Source organism: Bos javanicus, chromosome 5 (assembly GCF_032452875.1).
Source record: "Bos javanicus breed banteng chromosome 5, ARS-OSU_banteng_1.0, whole genome shotgun sequence".
Lineage (NCBI taxonomy): Eukaryota > Metazoa > Chordata > Mammalia > Artiodactyla > Bovidae > Bos > Bos javanicus.
The window spans coordinates 16,215,834-16,233,418 of NC_083872.1; the positions used below are offsets into that span (position 1 = coordinate 16,215,834).

The 17,585-nt window shown below is 37.1% G+C and overlaps 1 protein-coding gene across 3 annotated transcripts in view; it reads right to left on the reverse strand.

Annotated features, from left to right (window-relative positions):
- MGAT4C (MGAT4 family member C) overlaps positions 1–17,585 on the reverse strand; it is a 419,059-nt gene that overhangs the window by 68,039 nt on the left and 333,435 nt on the right. For all 3 annotated transcript variants that reach the window (XM_061415672.1, XM_061415671.1, XM_061415673.1), the window contains exon 2: positions 3,893–3,942. The gene's annotated coding sequence lies outside the window, so the exon portion shown is untranslated. The remainder of the gene's footprint in view (positions 1–3,892; positions 3,943–17,585) is intronic.

Sequence of the window (17,585 nt, forward strand, 5' to 3'; positions counted from 1 at the left end):
CCCTGGGATTCTCCAGGCAAGAAAACTGGAGTTGGTTGCCATTTCCTTCTCCAATGCAGGAAAGTGAAAAGTGAAAGGGAAGTCACTCAGTCATGTCTGACTCCTAGTGACCCCATGGACTGCAGTCTACCAGGCTCCTCTGTCCATGGGATTTTCCAGGCAAGAGTATGGGAATGGGGTGATTTAACATTCTACATTATGAGAATAGCAGTTTGTTCCTCAAATAAAAATCACTGTTTTGTCCTTCATGACATAATTCCCCTAGTATATCGCAATTCTAAAGCCTTGTGATCCATAGACTGTGGATATATGTATTTTCACTTATAGAATAATACTGAGTCATTTTGAGTCTGATTATTCTATATTTTAACAATGAGGCTTATTTCCTTTCTAAAACACATGCAGATCAATATCATTCTATTTTGTAAGCAAATATTTACTTGCCAATTTTATAGAAAGCAATAATTTCCATGGAATATAGAAATACAGAAGCTGAGAATTTTAACTAAGAGAACATCCATTCAAAGTCTTGCCAAATTTAGCTTGAGGTTGAAGGTTGAAGAATCCCAGTGGAGTTGTGGTAATGATGCACTTGGGGAGGTTAAGTTGCTCATAAATTTTACTCTATGAAGATCAAAATGAAAGATTTTGAACTGGATATGCTTCACTGCTCTAAAATTATGTAAAGAATTGGTTAAAATGTGAGATATGACTACTCAGTTTCTGAGAAGTCTATGTTTATAACAAAAGACAGGTAATATGGGACCACACATCTGCTCTGATGAAAGGATTATAAAGAGTTAAAATTTTCTGTGGGCTAATACTGCATACTGCAATGCATAATAGCTCACTAAAATTTCACATATGAAGCTGGATAATTCAACTGTATTTGACTACAATAGCTTCTTTTGCTTATTTCTTTAATTCTTTGAGTTAGCTGTAGATAGTTGGAAAAGTGGAAATGCATGAAGTAGAATATGTAATTAAAGAGCCCTACCCTTCAATGCAGAGATACATTACTTTGCCAACAAAGGTCCATCTACTCAAGGCTGTGGTTTTTCCAGTGGTCATGTATGGATGTGAGAGTTGGACTGTGAAGAAAGCTGAGTGCCCAAGAATTGATGCTTTTGAACTATGGTGTTAGAGAGGACTCTTGAGAGTCCCTTGGACTGCAAGGAGATCCAACCAATCCATCCTAAAGGAGATCAGTCCTAGCTGTTCATTGGAAGGACTGATGCTGAAGCTGAAACTCCAATACTTTGGCCACCTCATGCGAAGAGTTGACTCATTGGAAAAGACCGTGATGCTGGGAGGGATCGGGGGCAGGAGAAGGGGACGACAGAGGATGAGATGGCTGGATGGCATCACCAACTCGATGGACATGAGTTTGAGTGAACTCTGAGAGTTAGTGATGGACAGGGAGACCTGGCGTGCTGTGATTCATGGGGTCGCAAAGAGTTGGACACAGCTGAGCAACTGAACTGAGCTGCATTGAAAGGAAAAATTAACTACATACATTACAAGTATTTGGGACAACACAAATTACTGTGAATTTTAATTGCTACTAGAAACTTGAAAAATAAAATTTACACAATAAACCAACTTATGGAAGTGATCTCAGTTCTGATGGATTAAAATTTATATTTGAAAATCTCCCTACCCCAAGAAACAGTTTGTTATAACTGTTTGAATATTTGAATGTTTTTTTAATGGTATTTTCACATTATCTTTGGGGGAAAAAAAAAACAGGAAAAATAGCATGTGCTATATTTTAAAGTAAAAAATAATAATGGGTTTCATAATGAAAAACATGAACATTTTAATACTATTTTCCACAAATAAATCTGACTAATTTTAACCAGTGTGAAAGTGCCAAGCTCCAAAGGGAGTAAACAAAAATGTTTGAAATGTTTATGCTGGAAAATGCCAACAACAGCTACTTTATATACACATTTTTCACATGACTAGAGAGAAGAAAAACTTGTGAACGTGTCCTCTCCAAATTTAGCTACCTTTTCCAATTACCATATTCTCTCATAAGAGAGTCTACATGGGCACTTTATTAATTGCCTGCTTAGTTAAACAGTAAGCATTAGTAGTAATTACAAGAATCCCAAAGGCTCTAAAATTAATATTGTGTGTTCAAGGAGTCTAAAAGATTAGAAAAAGAACCCAAAGTAAGTGTTTTTGTTTTCTTCAAAAGCAGAATCAAACAAAGACTATACTCCATCTCTGGTAACCCACTCCAGTATTCCTGCCTGGGAAATCCCACGGACAGAGCCTGGAGGGCTACAATCCATGGGTCACAAGAGTTGGACATGACTGCACATGCACACGTGCACGCATACTCCTTTTCACTGTTGACAGGGCTTAATAGTTTAGTAATATTAATATGATAATGTCCTTGCTCCAGGGAAGAGAAAAAAGTAACAGAATCATATCAGAATTATGAAGGAAAAGGTTGGAGACCTGTGGAGGTAGAAACATAGTTTGAATTAAAGTTTTAGCAGAGGATAGCCTTTTAAGCTAAGACCAAAGAGAAAAATGTCACTATTTACCTCATCTGTAAAATATAAATAATTAACCATTAGCATTTTAAGAGACTCTAAACATGCAATGCCTCTAATTGTTCCTTGTATGTACCCCTTTTCAATCAGAAATAATCCCTGACAATGTAGATTCACAGTTCAGAGAAATTATTTTCTAAGGACAAGAGCCAAATACAAAATACTTTCAGACATAGAAAAACTGAAAAATCTTCACTAAAGCAAAGTCTAAAAAATGTACTTCAGATAAATAGATAAGGTGGAAGTTCTAATAAGGAACACTGAAAAAACAGTGATGAATATGTGAATAAACAATATTAATTTATGATACAATAATAAGATATCTAATTCTTGGAGTAATAGAGCAAAAATAGCCACAGCATTGTTTAAAAAAATGATGGTACCTGGTAATTAAAATAATCTAATATACTTGCATTTTAGGAAAAACTTAAAGATATTAACATGCTTCTCTGTGTGTGTGTATTCATTTGCTTCACGAGATATCTTAATTGTATTACTTGTAATAGAATATTTTATTATTGTTCTAAATATGACGTGTTTTTTTTTTCTTTTAGCATCAATAAATTTCCAAGTTTTAATAAAAACATCAAGTTATATGCTTTGATAAACTCAGAAGTTGCCAATAAACATCCAAAGGCAATGGCACCCCACTCCAGTCCTCTTGCCTGGAAAATCCCATGGACGGAGGAGCCTGGTGGGCTGCAGTCCATGGGGTGGCTAGGAGTCAGACATGACTGAGTGACTTCACTTCCACTTTTCACTTTCATGCATTGGAGAAGGAAATGGCAACCCACTCCAGTGTTCTTGCCTGGAGAATCCCAGGGACGGGGGAGCCTTGTGGGCTGCCGTCTTTGGGGTCGCACAGAGTTAGACATGACTGAAGTGACTTATAGCAGCAGCAGTAGCAGAGTTTGTAGTGAAAAAAGTACTGTTGAACAAATAGAATATATGCATATAAAACTAATAAGCAGATACCCTCAGATTTAGGCTGAGAAGAAAAGAATCTGCCTGCAATGCAGGAGATCACTTTGAAATGTAGGAAACATGGGTTTGATCCCTGGGTCAGGAAGATCCTCTGGATATGGAAATGACAACCACTTCAGTATTTTTGCCTGGGAAATCCCATGGACAGAGGAGACTGGTGGGCTATAGTCCATGATGTTGCAAGAGTTGGTCATGACTAAGTGGGTAAACCACCACAACTAACTACCCTAAGACAATTTGATTTGTGGAATATCTTTGATAATATAAAAAGATAAATATCTTCAATAAATATAAAAAGTATAGCCCCTCAAAATTCCACTGTGAATTACATTCAGTCTCACCTTAAGAAAGAAGTAGTCACAATCTGTCCTGTGTAGAAAATGTGGATATACTGGAAAAAAGAAAGTCCAATATTACTAATTCCATCCTCTTGTTATTTATAAAAGTAAAATAAAAATTATTATAGATAATTTGCTATTCCCATGCAATCATATTATATTCATATTTTCTAGTTTTCCAAATTGAGAGAAAAATATAGAAAGAACATTTACTATAATTATTTAATAAATATCTCACAGAATACTTCTTTATATTAAGTTAAATTATTCATTAAAAGTAGCCATATTAAATGTTTGAAGCTTACATTATATACTATAAAAATACACACATATATGTCTTTTAACATTATCATTGATTTTATCTGAGCTAGCTAATAAGTTAGATATATTTTACAATATTTCACATAAGCGCAGAATTATTTGTCTTTAGAAAGTAACTGCAGTAAGCTTTAGGTTAGCTTCACGTCACCTAAAAAGTGTATGGGCTAGTTTGTTCCATGTTTATCCATGTTTTGATTTTTCCACCAGTTATAAAGGTGTAAAACATTCAAGAGATTGTTCCTGCTATAACATTATACATTCATTTACTGGAACACAGTTTGCTATTGACTATCTGCCAGATTTTGTTAACAAAGTTATTCAGAAGAAAATTGTGTGTCTATAACACAATGAATACATGAAGAAAAGTCTCTAATAATGTCTTAAAAGTCATGCGCATATTCTTTAAGTAAAGATAATTTGAGGACAAATATATTGTTATTTTGCATTTTTCTCAACTGGGCTTAAAAGTACTACTTATATTTTAAAATAAAAAAAGCAAGAGAGTTCCAGAAAAACATCTACTTCTGCTTTATTGACTATGCCAAAGCCTTTGACTGTCTGGATCACAATAAACTGTGGAAAATTCTGAAAGAGATGGGAATACTAGAGCACCTGACATGCCTCTTGAGAAATCTTCATGCAGGTCAGGAAGCAACAGTTAGAACTGGACATGGAACAACAGACTGGTTCCATAAAGGAAAAGGAGTTCGTCAAGGCTGTATATTGTCACCCTGTTTATTTAACTTATATGCAGAGTACATCATGAGGAACGCTGGGCAGGAAAAAGCACAAGCTGGAATCAAGATTGCCGGGAGAAATATCAATAACCTCAGATATGCAGATGACACCACCCTTATGGCAGAAAGTGAAGAGGAACTCAAAAGCGTCTTGATGAAAGTAAAAGTGGAGAGTGAAAAAGTTGGCTTAAAGATCAACATTCAGAAAACGAAGATCATGGCATCTGGTCTCATCACTTCATGGGAAATAGATGGGGAAACAGTGGAAACAGTGTCAGACTTTATTTTTGGGGGGCTCCAAAATCACTGCAGATGGTGACTGCAGCCATGAAATTATAAGATGCTTACTCCTTGGAAGAAAAGTTGTGACCAATCTATATAGCATGTTGAAAAGCAGAGATATTACTTTGCCAACAAAGGTCCTTCTAGTCAAAGCTATGGTTTTTCCAGTGGTCATGGATGGATGCGAGAGTTGGATTGTGAAGAAAGCTGAGTGCCAAAGAATTTATGCTTTTGAACTGTTGTGAGTCCCTTGGACTGCAAGGAGATCCAACCAGTCCATTCTAAAGGAGATCAGCCCTGGGTGTTCTTTGGAAGGAATGATGATAAAGCTGAAACTCCAGTACTTTGGCCACCTCATGCGAAGAGTTGACTCATTGGAAAAGACTCTGATGCTGGGGGAGATTGAGGGCATGAGGAAAAGGGGACAACAGAGGATGAGATGGAAGGATGGCATCACCAACTGGATGACGTGAGTTTGAGTGAACTCCGGGAGATGGTGATGGACAGGAAGGCCTGGTGTGCTGTGATTCATGGGGTCTCAAAGAGTCAGACATGACTGAGCAACTGAACTGAACTTAACTGATATTTTAAAATATTTTGTGCTTTCCTGGGCTACTTAGATACCTCCAAGGAAACAATAATGCTATTTTCTGAAGTTTGATGCTATATAAACATTCATTATTTTACACAACAGTTAATGGTGAGAATTCAGATGCTCTTGAGGCACAAATTTCTCTGCCTCTCCAGCCATCTCCATCAGCTTCTTTCATCTCTACTTAGATGCAACGTGGTTAGCTTCTGTGGTCAAAAAGACCCTCTCTAGAGTCGCTGTACTTTTTTTCTACTTTGTTTTTTCTTTTGTAGCTTCCAGATATAGCAAAAACCGTTGCAATTGGAGATTGATATTAATATTTTTAAATGGTATCAGTCATTTTAGAATTTTCATTTCAAATAATTCATTTCTGAATATGGAGTTATTATTGTTATAGATAATTGGTTATATCTCAGCATGGAGAGTGTAGCACCTACAATTATTAGAGTGAGGCAGAAAGGAGGTAGGATTTAAGGAGGCCTAGCTATTCAGTTCAGTTCAGTTGCTCAGTCGTGTCCGATTCTTTGTGACCCCATGAATCGCAGCATGCCAGGCCTCCCTGTCCATCAGAAACTCCAGGTGTTCACTCAGACTCACATCCATTGAGTCAGTGATGCCATCCAGCCATCTCATCCTCTGTCGTCCCCTTCTCCTCCTGCCCCCAATCCCTCCCAGCATCAGAGTTTTTTCCAGTGAGTCAACTCTTCACATGAGGTGGCCAAAGTACTGGAGTTTCAGCTTTAGCATCATTTCTTCCAAAGAAATCCCAGGGCTGATCCCCTTCAGAATGGACTGGTTGGATCTCCTTGCAGTTGAAAGGACTCTCAAGAGTCTTCTCCAAAACCACAGTTCAAAAACATCAATTCTTCGGCACTCAGCCTTCTTCACAGTCCAACTCTCACATCAATACATGACCACAGGAAAAACCATAGCCTTGACTAGATGGACCTTTGTTGGCAAAGCAATGTCTCTGCTTTTGAATATTCTATCTAGGTTGGTCATAACTTTCCTTCCAAGGAGTAAGCATCTTTTAATTTCATGGCTGCAATCACCATCTGCAGTGATTTTGGAGCCCCCCAAAATAAAGTCTGACACTGTTTCCCCATCTATTTCCCATGAAGTGATGGGACCAGATCCCAAAATTTGGCATACAGAAAGCTGTAGTAACAATGAGTTTAATTCTATGCAAGCTTTGGTACTTGGCTACAGCAGGCCATTTGGGCTATGGAGTTTATTTTCAAACTTATGAATGGAATATATTGATAAAGGGATTCTAGACCCTAGAGACGATGTTCAGATGACCAGGCAACTATGAATACATTATTGGTTTTGAGAATGTAATAATATGCTTCAGGACCAGGTGTCTTGTTATGGACCTGTCTTGAGTCTTTTCACTTACTAGTGATGTGACCTTAAACATATTTTAAGATATGTTTTAACAAAAGATCTGATATTTTATAGTGTGTTGAAGAATTTTGTAAAAGGCTGATTTACAAAATGGAATCTGCGGATTTGTTCCTGTATGCTTATCACCAACTGGAGACTCAAACATGCTTTGTAAACACAGGATCCTAATTAGGGTCACATTACTGGTTTATAAGGATTCCATTTGGATTTTGTATAATTGTACATGTATAGTGAGGAAAAGTATAATTGGGATGTACCTGAGAAAAGATTCATGAAATAAGATATTCATTAAATAAAGGTAATTAAGCAAAAATAAACTTCTCTGCTTGGATAGTCATATGCCTTCTTTTAATAAATGTTATTTTAATATAAAAACAAATTTATTTTAAGAATTTATTCTATTTAGAGAAATAAGTGTATGAATGAAAAATATGCTTTATTTTTCTAGTTATTAATATATAGCATCTTAAATGACATTCTTAATATGCCAAATTCTAATAGATACGTTTTAGTTGTATTTACTTTGGTAAATTTTTGGTGGTTGTCTTCCTTGTGAGGCATTACTATGAACAATAGTTACTTTTAATGTACTCTTGCTTTTTAGAATGATTAAAAACATTATGAATCATGCAAAAAATTATTGTTAGCATAAAAATCAAATAATTTTTAAAGTAATTGGTCAATAATATTATTTTATCATTTTCAACAACTTTCCAATATTTAGAATTTGAATATTTAACATTATGGATATGTAAATATATAATGTATAAATACATATTTATAAATACATGTAAGTAAGTATTCAGGTTGCCATAATAAGAGAATGATAAATTTCTATGATCCTTAAATGTTATAAATGTAAATTTTGTTTCTGAATAAAATGAAAATGTATGTTGAAAAAAATCTCACAGTAATGGTAATTGACTAAGCATTCTACAAAAAGTAGTAAACCTAAAATTAATTGTACATTTTTAATAGTCTTGGAAGGATTTTCAATATAATAAGTCTTTGCAAGTGAAAACTATCTGTAACAATTACTTTCTGAAGAATACAGAGCACTTCTTTACTAATATATATTTGAATATGCATTCAACAGATCTCTATTTGGATAAGTGAATTGCTCCAAGTATATAAATGTCAGTTATTATTGGGCTTCCCTGGTGGCTCAGATGGTAAGGAATCTGCCTGCAATGCAGGAGTTCTGGGTTTGATCCCTGGGTTGGGAAGATCCTGTGGAAAAGGGAATGCTTACTCACTCCAGTATTCTTGTCTGGAGAATTCCATGGACAGAGAAGACTGTTGGGCTACAGTCCATAGGTTCGCAAAGAGTTGGACAGGACTGAGCCACTAACACACACACAGAGCTATTATTCTATTGTATATTAAATTAAATAAGAAGAACTGTGTACTTTCTGTATTATTCTCAAGCAGTATCTGTCATGAGCACATGAGCAGCTTTAAGAATCAGATCAGCCACACTACATCACTCATTGAAATTTACAGCAGATAAGGAATGCAAAACATGAGAGAAAATGAAAGACAGAAAAATTACCTTTCTCAAAAAAATCTGTGCTCATCTGAATCTTAAATCATGCATTATTTTCCCTTCATATCATTTTTGATGGGAATCTTACAGAAAAAAAAAAAAAAGTGGGTTAAACTGACTGTGCTTCACTGTCAAGAGAAACCTATGGTCAGGGATATATCTAATTCCCAAAGCTTTCATCATTAATATTTTATGAGTCTCACTGATCTGTCCTATCTAGAAGAAAAATTTATCTTTCATTTGTGCAAGCACTACCTGCTGAGTAATAGATTTGATTTCTATAAGTTGAGGGTTGAAAAGCAAACAGCAGCTAAGGTAAGAACAGGCAAATTGTTCTTTTACTGGAGTCTGGCTGCAATTTCCTGGAGTTGCAGAGCCAGCCAAGCAAAGTGAAAGATCCCTGGGGAACTAGGAAGTGTCAATTCCGTTCTAACATACCTTGGCCTACACATGTTACTGCCCAAATGTTTAAGTTGACTTGTAAATGAGATGATTAGCTACAGTGACTTTTTAAACATTTTCAAGTAAATTTAGTGCCTAAAATGTCGGAAAATCATTAGCTTAACCTTGAAAATTTCCTTCACTGTAGATGAGATGTTCTGACAAAACGTGGTCCACTGGAGAAGGCAATGGCGAATCACTTCAATGTTCTTCCCTTCAGAACCCTATGAACATTATGAAAAGACAAAAAGATATGACCTGAAAGATGAACTCCCCAGGTCAGTAGGTGCCTAATATGCTACTGGAGAAGAGTGGAGAAATAACACCAGAAAGAATGAAAAGACGGAGCCAAAGTGAAAACAACATAGTCATGTGTGGATGTGAGACGTGGACTATAAAGAAAGCTGAGCACCGAAGAATTGATGGTTTTGAACTGTGGTGTTGGAGAAGACTCTTGAGAGTCCCTTGGACTGCAAGGAGAGCCAACCAATCCATCCTAAAAGAAATCATTCCTGGATATTCATTGGAAGGACTGATGCTGAAGCTGAAACTCCAATACTTTGGCCACCCAATGCAAACAAATGACTCATTGGGAAAGACCCTGATGCCGGGAGAGACTGAAGGCAGGAGGGGAAGGGGATGACAGAGCATGAGATGGTTGCATGACACCACTAACTCAATGGACATGAGTTTGAGCAAGCTTTGGGAGTTGGTGATGGACAAGGAAGCCTGGCTTGCTGCAGTCCATGGGGTCACAAAGAGTCGGAAATGACTGAGGGACTGAACTGAGATGATGAAAAGGCAAATTAATGATCTTCAAACACTTCACACTGGAAAGATAGGGTGTTTTGCCCCTTCCTTAATTATGGCTTGCCTTAGCTGAACTAAGGAGGCCATCTAAGTAGGCTATGATGCCAACTAAATAGACTCATATGTGACATTTCTAGCATTATGGATTTTTGCTAAAGACTTATTACTTGCTGTTTATTTTATATTTATTTTGAACTACAGAAATGATGTTAAATATAAAGCAAATTTGAACAATTTTCTTATTCAAGTTCAAAACAAGTTATAAAGCAGCAGAGACAACTCACAGTATCAATGCATTTGGCCTGGGAACAGTAACAAGCATACAGTGCAGTGGTGGTCCAAGAACTTTTGCAAAGCCTTGAATATGAGGAGTGTAGTGGCCAGCCATCAGGAGTTGACAACAACCAATTGAGAGGATAATTGAAGCTGATCCTCTTACAAATGAATGAGAAGTTTCTGAAAAACTCAATGTAGATCATTCTATGGTCGTTCAGCATTGAAACAAATTGGAAAGGTGAAAAAGCTCAATAAGTGGGTGACTCATGAGATGATTAAAAAAAAAAATCATCGTTCTGAAGTGTTATCTTCTCTTATTCTATGCAACAACAAACCATTTCTCAATCGGGTTGTGCCTTGTGACAGAAAGTGGATTTTATATGATAACCAGTAATGACAAGCTCAGTGGTTGGATGAGAAGAAGCTCCAAAACACTTCCCAAAGCTAAACTTGCACCCAAAAAAGATCATGGTCACTGTTTGGTGGTCTGTTGCCAATCTGAATCCCAGTGAAACCATTACATCTAAGAAGTACACTCAGCAAATCAGTGAGATGCACCGAAAACTGCAACACCTGCAGCTGGCAACAGAAAGGGCTCAGTTCTTCTCCACAACAATGCTCTACCACACATCGCAAAACCAATGCTTCCAAATTTGAATGAAGTCGGCTATGAAGTTTTGCCTCATTTGCCATATTCACCTGACCTCTCACCAACTGACTACCACTTCTTCAAGCATCTTGACAACTTTTTGCAGGGAAAATATTTCCACAACCAACAGGATGCAGAAAATGCTTTCCAAGAGTTTGTCGAATCCCAAAGCATGGGTTTTTATGCTACAGGAATAGACAAACTTAGTTTTTATTGGCAAAAATGTGTTGATTACAATGGTTCCTATTTTGGTTGATAAAGATGTGTTTGAGCCTAGTTATAATGATTTAAAATTCATGATCTGAAACCACAATTACTTTTTGCACCAACCTAATATAACCCACTGTGATTCCCATGTCCTTCTCATCTTTTATTCAAAATATTAATTATCTGGATTTAGTTTTTTCCTTTATCATCTCAATAATTTGTATTAATGAATGGATTTTTTAAGGGCCACATTTTATTACATAACAATTTTTTGTTATTTCCTTATTGACTCCTTTTTCTTATTTTTTAATCACTTTGCAATACTTACATCTTCAAACACTAGGGGAGCATTTTTTACAAAGTTAAACTAAAGTTTAAAAATGGGTGGTTTGGCTGGATATAACTCCCATAATTGATTCCTTTTTACATATCAGCCTTAAAGCCTTTAAAACGTGTATAAAAATGACTACACAATGTGGACTTTCACAGCTTAAAAATCAGGAATGTTAAATTCACAAATTCCAAATTGTAATCATATAGTCAAGCTCAGGAGAAGGGCAGGGAGTTCATTGGTGAATCTTGGTTGGAGGAAGGGGGAATAATGTCTTGTAGCTACTCTTTTATGAACCAAAGGCAGAGCCATTACAATGATATTGGGAAAAAGTTGTTAAGTAAGGAAGACATTTTCTCACTGAAACTTTTTTTTTCAGTATTACAGCTCTTTTTTATTTAGAAGATAGCAGGAGAATCCATCCTCGAAGCGTGAGGGCATGCCAACCCAAAGACTGGAAGAGAAGAGAGTGGAGGAGTGCGCGGGGGAGGTAGAGAGAGAGAGTGAGAGGGAGAGAGAGAGAAAGAGCACACGCACGCGGGAGAGAAAGAGAGGGAGAAAGTGCTTTGGCTCCTCCTTTTATATGTTTTTTCCTCCACCTGAGCCTGCCGTATGTAAACTGGACTCAGCCAGGAGTGCTGTTTGTTATACCTGAAGTCTTCACTCTGGTCCTCGGACCTTCCTTTGACCTTCCTTTGACCTTCCTTTGTTTTATTTTCATGGTCACTGAAACTTTTGAGAGCTCTTTTTATCAAGCACTCAGGTTCCAAGTAGTATTACTGTTTACATAGCAGCTATCTTCCTGGCTTTTCAATATATCCCTGTTATAAATGCTGTCTGTTGTCTAATAGTGCCAATTAGATAAGCAAATCAGATAACTCTGTTGCCAAAATGATGTCTTAAAATGTAAATCTGGTCAGAACACTTTTGACTTTGATTCCTTTATTGTTTTCTCTTCTCGCTGTCTGTTTGGTTTGATACATTTCTTAGCCATGTGTTTTATTCCTATCAAGCATTTTATGCCTCAGCCACATTTAATTACCTGCCATTTTTCAAATACATTTCATATGAACTTTCAAGCTTCAGTGCTTTTGAACATATATTCCATTTTCCTAGACAAAACCCTGATCAAATTTCACTTCTGTTGAAACGTCTGTAACCTCTGCAGCAATGTTGATCATCCTCTTCTTGAGGCTTCAATTAGAAGATGAACTGCATCTTACTGCAATCTTTCTGTGAATGTCTATACAAACATCTCATTCAATTCATATGTTGCAGCATTCCATGGAAATGGAATTCTAGGAAAATCTGGAAGATCTATATCTCTCCTTAAGATGTTTACACTAGCTCTTCCTTCATGGTCTGTCCATCTGTTTGTTCACATTTATATTCATCACTTTGCTGATTTCTTCTCCTTTTAGAAAGACTATAATTCTACTGACAAGCTGGGCTAAAACCAGTGTTTCTAATTTCCATTCTCTGGTTGGAAACAACTGTCTCCTCTGCTCTCTTGTGGATGCAGACAGTCCCTGCCCACTTCCTCCCTCCCCCTGGGGGATACATCCACCCTGGAAGACCAGATATTGGATCCTTCAAGTCTCAATCTGACTTGTGGTAGCCAGGTATGTGTACTTTTTGACACAAAACCATAGTGTGAATTTTCAATTACCATGGTTATCATGAATTAAAGTGACAAAGATTCTGTTCTTCTGGTTCTTGCTCCTCTCACTTGACCAGCTCTCTGTAAGAACATGTGAGCAGCAACCCCTGAACAGGAGTCACTTGTGGAGTGAGTCACCACCTCCACACATGATGATGCATATCAATGTCTGAAAATGACCAGAGAAATGGGAGATAGCAGTCTTACTCGGAATTGAAACAGAAATGAAGCAGGAAACAAGATAATGGACACAAAGCATTTTCTTTTGAAAATTTGGTTCTCAATTCCTTAAAGGCTAGGCTATTGACTAAAAGGAGGCCTAAAGCTTCTATTTTTCCAAAGGAAGTAGAGATCTCGGGATGACAGACCTATCTGAGGCTCAAGCACTCTAATCCACTTTTTGATACACTATGGGAAACCTCTAGACAGACTGCCCTCTGAAGTTTTCATGTCACTCAAACAATAGTTTTTCCTTTATAGTATTTTCCCAGAGCCTCTATATCTTTTGTTTGTTTGTTTTTTAATGACTAAAAATTATTTAGGCAAAGCTCAAGAAACTTTCAGTTGTCATTTTTAGGAAACATATATGGCTTATTAAAGTTTCAAGTCAATCTAATTGCTTAACTTTTCATGTAAAATGTCTATGATAGCTTTTGTCATGACTGAGTATTTAATCACAGTAGAATACAACACTTAGCAATCTAGAGAGTCCATAAAATTGGAAATAATTCCTTCAAATAATTTTAATTAAAATATCAATTTTACTATAAAATTCTGTTCTAAGAATTGCAATTTTATCAAGTCTCCAATTGAGTTACTGTCTAAAGACAATTAATTTATAGTTATTAAAAGAAAAGAAAGAAAATGCAAAATAATTCATGGGAAGAATTCAGTCCAATAGGGCCTCCTATTCAGGAAATAACTGTAGGGAGTGAAATCCTGGGTTTGAACAAGGCAGATGATGGAATGTCACTGGTAAATAACATATATTTACCAACACTGATGGGGGATGGTGTTAGCAAAAATCCATCTGTAGAAAATAATGGAGTTGGAGAACAGTCTTCATATGCTTCCTAAAGGAAGGTGGGGGAAGGAATGAGGACCTCCTCCCATCAAATTCTCCCCTTGTTCCCTTCCCAATACAGACCTCCAACTTGCTGATGATGTAGAGCAAAAAATCTTGGGACAGGTGCATAGCTTTCAAGTAAAGAGATACACAGTGAAAATGAAAATTGCCAAAAGTATCTTTAATATTTGATCCATTGGACTTCATTTTTAAAGGTACTGGATCATCTGTTTGATGGGTAAAAGGCATATAATAGATTATGAGTTCTGCTAGTCCAGGTTGATGATTAGAAATAAAAGCAGGAGTGAACTTCCTTGCCATAGAGAATAAGATCAAGAGCAGAAGTGTAAGTGCTAGCTGGTCAACACTGCACATAGATCCTGGATCCCTAAGTCCTCTCAACTGGACATGTGCCTTACTAAAAACTCAGAGGAGTCTCTGATTCCCTTGGGTGTCTGTCAAATACAACAACTGAATTACATCTCTAAAATTTCAAATTTAACATCCACTTCAGTTAATTCTGGTTTACTCTGTGTGTTAAGTCATTAAAAGGCTTCTTTTGGCTGTGTGAGGGCCTGAGTCACAGTAATCTGTACTTGAGCTGGCTGTCTGGGATTTGTGAATTATTGAGGCTTTCTTCTTACTAGTCCAACTTTCCAGGCCTCTGAAAATCTCTCTCTATTTGTTACCCTGCCCCCAGACCAGCTCTAGCACTGCAGTGCTGGAAAGCCCTGTAGGCCATGGGGTGGGCTTTCTTAGCTCTCCTTCCTTGCCCCAATCTTTGTCAGGCCATGTCCTTGCATTTACTGATTCTCCACTTGGTCAATACTATAGAACTGATTTGTGATCCATTGCTCCAATTTATGTGTGGCCATTAAATGCTTGTTAAAAATTGTGTTGGTTCCTCCTTATTCCTTATTCCTCCTAAGGCAGAGAGTCTCCTTCTGCTGTAGTACCCTTAGGAATAGAAAAAAAATAAAAAATAATGAGATTCTTTTACTCTTGGAAAGGCTCTTCTTTTGCTGGAATTTGGTCATTTAATTTTGTATCTTCAGTTCTCTGAGGAGTTAAAAATACATGGCATTTTAGCTTATCTGGCTTATCTTCAAGTATTCTTTTAATAAGCATCTCCCTGCAAAACTTCTCACATTCTTGATTTGGAGAATTCTACATACAAAAATATTGATTCAAGTCAAAGTTGAGATAATATAGATTTATTTCTCAAATACTGAAACCACCCATCAATGATGATTCTTCCACAAGTGACTAGGTCAATAACAGCATGAGAAATTAGAAAATAATTAGAGTATATGTATGAGTTTTAGATCTTACTTAGTCTATTTCTCTAAAGCTTTTGACAGTATAGATTACAAAAAGCAGTGGAAAATTCTTAAAGAGATTGGAATGCCAGACCACCTCACCTGTCTCCTGAGAAACTTGAATGCATGTCAAGAAGCCATGGTTAGAGTCTTAGAATGGAACAATTGACTGGCTCAAAATTGGGAAAGGAGTAGTAACAAGGCTGTATATTATTACTCTTATTTAGCGTCTATGAAGAGTACATCACAAGAAATGCTGGGCTGGATGAATCACAAGCTGGAATCAAGATTGCTTGAAGAAATATCAACAACCTCAGATATGTGGATGAAACCATTCTAAAGGCAGAAAGTGAAGAGGAACTAAAGAGTCTCTTAATGAGGGTAAAAGAGGAGAGGGGGAAAGCTGGCTTAAAACTCAACATTCAAAAAACTAAGATCATGGCATCTGGTCCAAATACATCATGGCAAATAGAAGGGGGAAAAGTGGAAGCAGTGACAGATTTTATTTTCTTGGGCTCCCAAAATCACTGCATACAGTGACTGGAGCCATAAAATTAAAAGACACTTGCTCCTTGGAAGAAAAGCTATGACAAACCTAGGCAGCATATTAAAAAGTGGAGATAACACTTTGCCAACAAAGTCCATATAATTAAAGCTATGGTTTTTCCAGTAGTCATGTATGGATGTGAAAGTTAGACCGTAAAGAAGGCTGAGCACCAAAGAATTGATGCTTTTCAATTGAGGTGCTGGAGAAGACTCTTGAGAATCCCTTGGACTGCAAGGAGATCAAACCAGTCAATCCTAAAGGAAATCAACCCTGACTCTTCATTGAAAGGACTGATGCTGAAGCTGAAGCTCTAATGCTTTGGCCCCCTGATACAAAGCACAGACTTATTGGAAAAGACCTTGCTTGTCAGAAAGACTGAAGGCAAAAGGAGAAGGAGGTGGCAGAGGATGAGATGGTTGGATGGCATCACTGACTCAATGGACGTGAATCTGAACAAACTCCAAGAGATAGTGGAGGACAGAGGAGTCTGGCCTGCTGCAGTCCATGAGGTCGCAAAGAGTAGTAACTGAACAACAACATTTATCTAAAACCTAATGCCTGTAAAGTGGAAAAGCCTCCAATCTTAATTTTCCACATATAAGATGGCACTGAGGGAAAAGTAAACGGTGTAGGCTATGAGAAGTTGAGCAAGCAGAAGAATCTATACAATATTCCCTTTCCCAGTCAATGTCTACTCTTTATTTCCAGGGCTTGAGGCCACTTAGTGTCAACTCTACCTTAAAATCAACATCTAGGAAATGCTGCTAGATTTAATATATATCCATATTATATCCATGCCTCACTAAAACTATCACCTTCATTCCAAGTTATTATGATTTCTTACCTGGATTTAGCTATGGTTTTTGCTCATCTCCATTCTTTCACTCTTGCAACCTTGCCTCCTTGCCCACCCCAACCTATGCTAAAGTAGACTAACTAGAGTGGGGTTCAATCCCTGGGTTGGGAAGATTCCCTGGAGAAGGAAATGGCAACCCACTCCAGTATTAGGAAATGGCAACCCACTCCAGTATTCTTGCCTGGAAAACCCCATGGTTGGAGGAGCCAAGCAGGCTACAGCCTATGGGATTGCAAAGAGTTGGACACGACTGAGCGACTTCACTTTCACTTTTATTAAAATGAAAATCAGATAGCCTCATTCTGCTAATTATACTATCATTGTACAAGCATTATACTATCTCCTCAGTTCTTTTGAAATACATGTTAAAAACGATATAAAAAAAGTCCTCATTGGTTCACCTATTCTTGCCTTCTTCTTTCAGCAGCAGACACACTATCTTCCTTGTTCTTTGTACATGTTGTGAACCTCTTGATATAGGTAGACTCTGCACTGGATGTTCCCATTTTCCTTCTAAAAATCTCTCTTCCTAGTACTCTCATGGCCCTAACCCTTACCCTCTTTCAAGTCACTATTCAGGCATAACTTTCTCAATGAGATCTATCTTAACTATCAAATTCACAGTTCCTTCCCTCAAACATGCATTCCA